General features: G+C 53.9%; 2 long non-coding RNA genes across 3 annotated transcripts in view; one reads left to right on the top strand and one right to left on the bottom strand.

The window, feature by feature from the left end:
* Window positions 1-854: 854 nt before the first annotated feature.
* Window positions 855-6902, bottom strand: part of LOC106733503 (uncharacterized) — an 8722-nt gene continuing 2674 nt past the window's right edge. Inside the window, exons 1-4 of one of the 2 annotated variants that reach the window (XR_001369550.2) lie at window positions 3542-3794; window positions 2387-2536; window positions 1857-1921; window positions 855-959 (exon numbers count right to left, since the gene is read on the bottom strand). This is a non-coding gene — a long non-coding RNA (uncharacterized LOC106733503). Of the gene's footprint in view, window positions 960-1856; window positions 1922-2386; window positions 3795-6902 lie in introns of those variants that run through there. The other variant, XR_003547365.1, reaches the window with a different exon arrangement.
* On the top strand, window positions 1170-2647 carry LOC114005519 (uncharacterized). Its single transcript, XR_003547366.1, has 3 exons — window positions 1170-1318; window positions 1869-1982; window positions 2372-2647. It is a non-coding gene; the product is annotated as an uncharacterized LOC114005519 (long non-coding RNA).

The raw sequence follows: 6902 nt of genomic DNA, 5'->3' as shown, positions 1-6902 counted from the left end.
GCAGTTGGGTTAATGGCTACGTTGCTAGACTCCCATGTAGTCGACCACGGTTCGAGTCCCACACCCGGCAGCTTAAACTCACGCTGGGTGCTTGTGCATGTGTGCCCAAGATCCTGAGAGGAGAATGGAGGAAAAGGGATTGTGGTGTGGCCACCCTCCCTGATGGATGATTTCTCGCTTTTTGTCTCTCCTTCTCTCTCTGTCTTTTTGGCGAGCTCATGCAGCCTATAGCAAAAACCTCTCCAAAAAAAAGACTTGCCTGCCTCTTATCAAGTGTTGCAAACACTGCCCTGCTTTTTTCTCTTCCAGGACATTTATCTAACATCACCTAGTTTGCACGTTTATCTTTCCCAAGGAGACAGGACGTTGGCCTGTCTGGTTTTCTGCTGTATCCCTAGGACCTGGAAGCATGTCTGGCACATAGTAGATGCACAAAGTAGAGATTATTTGTGGACTGAAAGCACCCGTTCATTTCATTGTTTGTTTTGCTGTAGGGCATGTGCACTCACTCGAGAGAGAGAGAGAGAGAGAGAGAGAGAGCGCACCGTGCAGGATGAATGGCCTTCATCCTCCTCTTGGGATTTTGATCATGCACGCCTAGAGTGTTTTTCAAGCAACTGGATCCAGGACTCGAACCATGCTGTTAGCCATGTGGCATCTGGCCACTTTAACCAGCAGGCATGACTGGCCCCTGTCCTGACCCGGGGGACAGTCGAACAGGTTTCCTGAGGGAAGGAGTGAGAGACTGAACGAATGGCGCAGTGTTACAACTCTTCAGGGTTGTCCGTTTATTGTGGGCAGCACGGAGACGACACAGTGTCACAGCTCTTCAGGGTCGTCTGGAGACGACGCAGTGTCACAACTCTTCAGGGTTGTCCAGAGACAACGTGGTGTTACAATTCTTCAGGGTCGTCTGGAGACCATGCAGTGTCACAGGTCTTCAGGGTCTTCAGGGTCGTCTGGAGATTGTGGGCCAGGGATCGTGGTTATATACATGTTGGTGGGCAGTGATTGGTTGTTAAAAGGTGGGTTATGATTGGTTGCTTTTGTGGACCAATCATGAGATACCGGATGTGCAAATCTGAGGGATTCTAAGCTCACCGATTTGCTGTGGGAAGTAGCCAATCAGAGTATGGCTTTGAAGGTGAAGTTTTGAAGGGGAGCCAATTGTGGCCTTTGGCGTTGTGTAATTGTTTGCTTTCTGAGAAACCAAAACCTAATGACCTTGCAGACTCGCTGGTACACAGCCTCCCACAGGCCTCCATTCATTTCTTTCAGGTAAGATTATATCTTGAGGGGCCAGCAGGTGGCGTGGTGGGTAAGTGCGCTGGACTCCCACATGGCTGACCACAGTTCGAGTCCTAGGCCTGGTGTCTTGCTTTCTCACTTTCTACTTCTCTGGCTCTCTCTTGTTCTGTACCTCCCTGGTCAAATTAAAATAAGTAAGTGAAATTAAATAAAATAATTCTTTTAAAGAAAAGATTATATCTTAAAAGTGACTTGAAACTGGGGCCAGGAGGTGGCGTGGTGGTTAAGGTACTGGACACTCCCACATGACTGACCATGGTTCGAGTCTTGGACCTGGTAGCTTGCTTTCTCACTTTTCCTCTCTGTGTGTCTCTCTCTGGTCAAATTAAAATAAATTAATGAATAAGTAAAATTAAATAATAATTTAAAAAGAAAGAAAGAAAGAGACTTGAAACTAACAGTAGTTTCACACCTCAGGTGGCTCCCAATGCCTTGCTGGGTTTCCCAGAGGGGAGGGGGACACGGTCTGGAGCTGCTCTTTGTTTTCACCTTGACTTGGTTTTCTTGGGGAGAATTGAGAAGAGGGATACTATCCTAATCCCAATTACCTTGTTTTCCAGGATAATTGGAATCCATTCTCTGAAGGTGGTGACATCCTTTGGGGACTAAACTGCTGTCATGGTAGTTAAAAGACAAAGCAAAGAGAATTCCCTGGTGACATGTCACCTGGCAGGGTTGGTACCCACCCCTAGAGGAGGGCTGGCTTCCTGACCTTTGCCTCAGAAACTCCGCTCCCTGAGGTCCTCACCCCTCAAGCTGTGTGACTCCCCTGATCAAACCCCCAGGGACTTCTGTCACTAAGATGAAAATCAAAAGGCCAAAAGGCTGGCAGATCTGACCCAGGACTCCTGTCCCCTCCCTTGCCAAACCTGCTCTGTCTGCACTAGCCCTGCCAGCCCCCTCCCACCTGGACCTTGGTACTTGCCATTCCCACCATCTGCACCTGCCCCTCCCTGGCCGCATCCAGGTGGCATGTCCCCGATAGTGCCTTCCCTGTCCTGGTGACTGAAGCCCTCCCCGACCACCCAGCACTCAGCTCCTCTCCCTCCTGCTGTTCCCACAGTCGTGTTTGTCTTACCGTGAAGTCATTTACTGTGGACGTCTTCTGGGAGAACAGAGACTCGGCAGGACAGGGGCGGCTGACTTTCCTCACCACCCTGTCCTCAGCCACCTCGAAAAGTGCCTCGAACACAGAGTGGGCTGTCAGTATCCTCGGCCACATAAACACCTGCACCAAGTTGGGTTTATATTGCGTTCAGGTCTTCTATACCTTTACCATTTTTTTGTCTGCTTACAAAAGATGTGGAAATCTTCCACTATAAGAGTAATTTTGCTCATTTTTCCCTGTAGGTTTTTTTTTTTCTTTTTAATTTTTGTACTTGGAGGTTCTTTACGGGACACACAGAAGTTTAGAACCGTTACGGTTTCCTATAACAATGGAGAGGTTTTTCAGAGTAATACGGGAGGTGAGCTGCACAGACCCACCTGCCTGCCCCACCCTCCCTGTGTCTGCACCTTGTGTGGTGTGACCAGCATCTCCGCCAAAGCCTCGGCTGGCCTGGGGACCCACCTTGGCCAGGAGAATGTGGCAGAGCGATGTGGTTCTCAGCCTGAGCCTTGGGAAACCTCAAGCCCTTTCATGTCCCCTTTTGGACTCCTGCCTCCGCAGAAGACAGGCTCAGGCTAGCCTGCTGGAGGGTGAGAAGACACATGGAATGGAGCCCAGGTCATCCCACTCGTTGGCAGCCTGACCTGCTGCCGCCCAGAGATGCACACAGGAGCCCACCTGGGGCCAGAGGACTGTCCCCTGCCCGTGGGCTCACGAGCGGAGTCACTAGCTGTGCGATGCCTCGGAATTTGGGAGTGGTTCGTTTAACAGCATTATTTGGCGGCAAGTATGGACACAGGTAGTGACGCCCCATGGTCAGCGTCCCCTCCTTCGGGTCCGAGCCCCAGAGGGCTTTACTGACGACCTGGGCATTCTCAAGCCGCTTCCTCTCCAAAACCACTTGCTTCCTTATTATCTGTCTCCCACACTAGGCTGTCAGCCGCGTGGGGGCGGAGAGCGCGTCCGTTCTGGTCCCTGCTGCGTCCTGGTGTCGGGCAGGGTACTGTGCAGTGCGGCGTGCGAGCCATGAGCAGCGAAGCGTGGCTCGCCCATGTTGACATGTGCTGGCGATGTAAACCGCATGCTGGGGTTTGGAGGTGCACTACACACAGGAAAATAACGTACCTAGGCTTGCCCCCGATGGAATGTTGGAACGAATGCCCCCAACGCGAGGTGATGGCAAGTGGCTCAGAGCGAGAACAGGGGGTGCTGATGGCCTGAGAACTGTCATGCTGAAGTCACGCCGTACCCCTGCAGGTACATCCAGGAACACGTAATTAAAAACTTTTAGATTGTAAACCCCCAAAAGATGCTGACAGGTAATATTTTGATGTACTGGATTAAATAGAATGTTCAGCACGATTTCAGGGCCAGAGGGCGATGCTGTGGTCAGGAGGGCACTGCAAGGCAGTCTTGCACGGGATGCGAGGTGATGGCAAGTGGCTCAGAGCGAGAACAGGGGGTGCTGATGGCCTGAGAACTGTGTCATGCTGAAGTCACGCCGTACCCCTGCAGGTACATCCAGGAACACGTAATTAAAAACTTTTAGATTGTAAACCCCCAAAAGATGCTGACAGGTAATATTTTGATGTACTGGATTAAATAGAATGTTCAGCACGATTTCAGGGCCAGAGGGCGATGCTGTGGTCAGGAGGGCACTGCAAGGCAGTCTTGCACGGGAAGGCTCCCGGCATGTGTGAGAGCGAGCGTGGACACCCTCCACAGAGGTGCCTGGTCAGGCCAAGTCCTTTCCCCTCTGATCCGCCCCATGAGGATCCCAGGCATACACACATGCTCCCAGTGTGGTTTTCAAGCCCCGGGGCCAGGCTCAAACCCTGGTTGGCCGCATAGGATTCAGCTTCCTCTGTGCAGCCCCTGACCCCTGTGCTGTGGGGCCAGCTCCATGGGTTGTTTTAAAAAGAGATGCCAGGGACCAGGCAGTGGCCTGTGATAAAAACGTAAGGCTCTGCAAGGCTGACCCACGTGGGAAGGTTCGGGGTTGCATCCCGAGACCTCCCCACAAATGCGAGGCACACATGGCTGGGCCCCAGGACTGGCTAAGCCTCAGAGCGGATCACGGTGTATAGGCCTTGTTGGGGGTGCTCGCTCTCTCGCTCTCTCAGAAGAAACAGATAAACTTTAAAAAGAGAGATACAGGGGCCAGCAGGTAGCACGGTGGTTAAGGCACTGAACTCCCACATGGTCAACCATGGTTCGAGTCTCAGACCCAGCTGCTTGAAACTCACGTTGGGCCATCACGTGCGTGCCTGAAATCCTGAGGAGAATGAAGGAGAAGGGATTGCGGTGTGGCCATCCCCCCGAGGGGACAATGTCTCAGTGTCTCTCTCTCCATTTCTTCAGCAAGCACATGCACCCTATAGCAAAAATCTCTCCCCCAAAAAAGAAAAATTAAAATGGGGGATACAAAAAACCAGGCATGTGGCATTTTGGTTATTTTCGTGCCTCTTTCTCCTAAATTTGAAAAGGATGGCTTTAGTCTCAGAAATGCTGAATGAGTTGGAAAGCCGCTGGTGGGCTTGGGATTAGTGACCAGAGGCAGAAACAAGGGCAGCCTGTTGAATGTCAGTGCAGGTGGCCGGGGCTCACAGCCAGGGAGAGGCAGCAACACACCCCGCCAGGAGCTCCCAGAGCAAGATGGTGTCCGACTGCCCTCCCACCACTACGACATCCTGGCATTGCCACCTCTACCACAACACAGTGGAGCCTCAGGAGAGCAGGGGTGGTCTGACAGCTGCAGGCTTTCATCTCCCACCAGGGGAGAAGGCAGTGAAAACATCCCTCCATCGGCAGGCACTGCCGTCTTCAGGAATATATTGACATTACCCCACCACCTGTTGGTGGGAAGCCTAAGGAGCACTGTACTCCTTAAGATGAAAACTTCCCCAAGGTCACCCAGCTGGCCAGGTTGGTACCAGGTCTGCCTGCAAAGGTCACAGCCATGAAGCATGTGCTATCCTGGGCCCTGGGGATTCCCCAGCCCAGGCCTGCCTGGCAGAGTGAGGTTCAAGTTTGAGGCCTCAGTAGTGTAGGGGGAGAAGCCCAGGTGAGGAAGAGTTAGGAAAGGCAGGAGTCCCTAGCCTGGGGGAGAAGGTGGTCCTGTATCCATGAGCAGTGAGGACAGAGGCCCACAGGCCAGGACTGACCGGAGCCCACAGTGCCGTGTGTTAACCGGAAGGTGTAGTTTCCCACTGCCCGTTGGTGGTCACACCCAGGTGAATATATCTGGGACCCAGAGATAGTCCCTCCCTTCTTCCTCCCTTCCCAGGGCCCTCTGCTGAGCCAGGAATCTGTGACTAGGGGCAGAAAAAAGGGAAGGACCAGGCTTTTTGTGTGCTAGCTTTTCCATAGGGTGCCTGAGCTGGGGGGGGAGGGAGAGAAATCATCCCCAGGGGCATGGCCACAGTGCAGACCCTTTTCCTCCATTCTCTTGGTTTTGGGCACATATGCACATGCGCCCCGAGTGTGTAGGACTCCCCACCCTCTGGCTGGCCTCAGGAGGGACTAGAATTTCTAAGAAATGCTCGCCAGCAACCTGAGCTGGGATCTCTTCCAGTGATGACCCCAGCATCCGGATGGGTGGAAGGGTTCCTGGACCCCCAGACCCGGGATCCTCCACCAGGCTGGTGTGCAGTTTGGGCAGCCCTGCCGGGGGCCTCTCCCAGGAGAGCAGGAAAGAATTCTGCCCTTTGTGCGCCTTACTTCATTATGCATGAGCGCGGCACCCCTGGCTGAAAAGTGATCATTCCACTATTGGGTTTTCCCAGCTTGAGGCGACAGCTTTTGGAAGTCGAGGCGGGTTTAGTGGAGTCCAGAATGTTGAAGTGGGAGAACCTGAGGCAGCCGGGAAACGTCAGATTCAAAACGGGGCCCGGTGACCTACACAGTCTCCGACACACTGAGCCTCGGAGGTTGGCAGCCACACCTGCGCAGTCGGGACAGTATCCAGCGCGGGAGCGTGCCCCAGTGTACGCTCGCTCCACGAGGCGCGTGCAGAGCAACTGGCGAACCGTGCTGGGGGAGCGAAATAGCGACTTTCGTCGCCCCATCCAGGTAAACGATCCGTGTGAAGCGCTTCGAACAGCGCGGGTAGTGTCAGTGCTCCTCAAGTGTTCGCGGTCCTATTATATCACCACCCTAGCGCTGAGCCCGGCAAGAAACCCGACCGGATCATTTCGACAGTAGCTCCACAACGATCGAATATGGACAGGGAAAATCATGCCAAGGCTTTAGCAAGCTCTTGTGATACTTCTGGGTGTCCGCTCCGGGCGCGGTGTCCTGGCCAGCGAAGCCCAGTCCCGCGCGCTTAGCCCCTGGGCCACTGTGCAGGGCCGCTGTGCAGGCTGAGCTCCGCCCCGCGGGGCCGGCGCGGTCCAGTTTGCCGGAGCGCGGCCCCACCCTCCACCTGTGCCCGGGATTCCAGGGCCTGCGGGGAGGGAGTGGGTGCCGCCGAGTGCTCAGCCCCAGG

The sequence above is a fragment of the Tupaia chinensis genome, unplaced genomic scaffold (genome assembly GCF_000334495.1).
Source record: "Tupaia chinensis unplaced genomic scaffold, TupChi_1.0 Scaffold143923_1, whole genome shotgun sequence".
NCBI classification, from domain to species: domain Eukaryota; kingdom Metazoa; phylum Chordata; class Mammalia; order Scandentia; family Tupaiidae; genus Tupaia; species Tupaia belangeri.
This window is presented reverse-complemented; position numbering and strand designations above follow the sequence as displayed.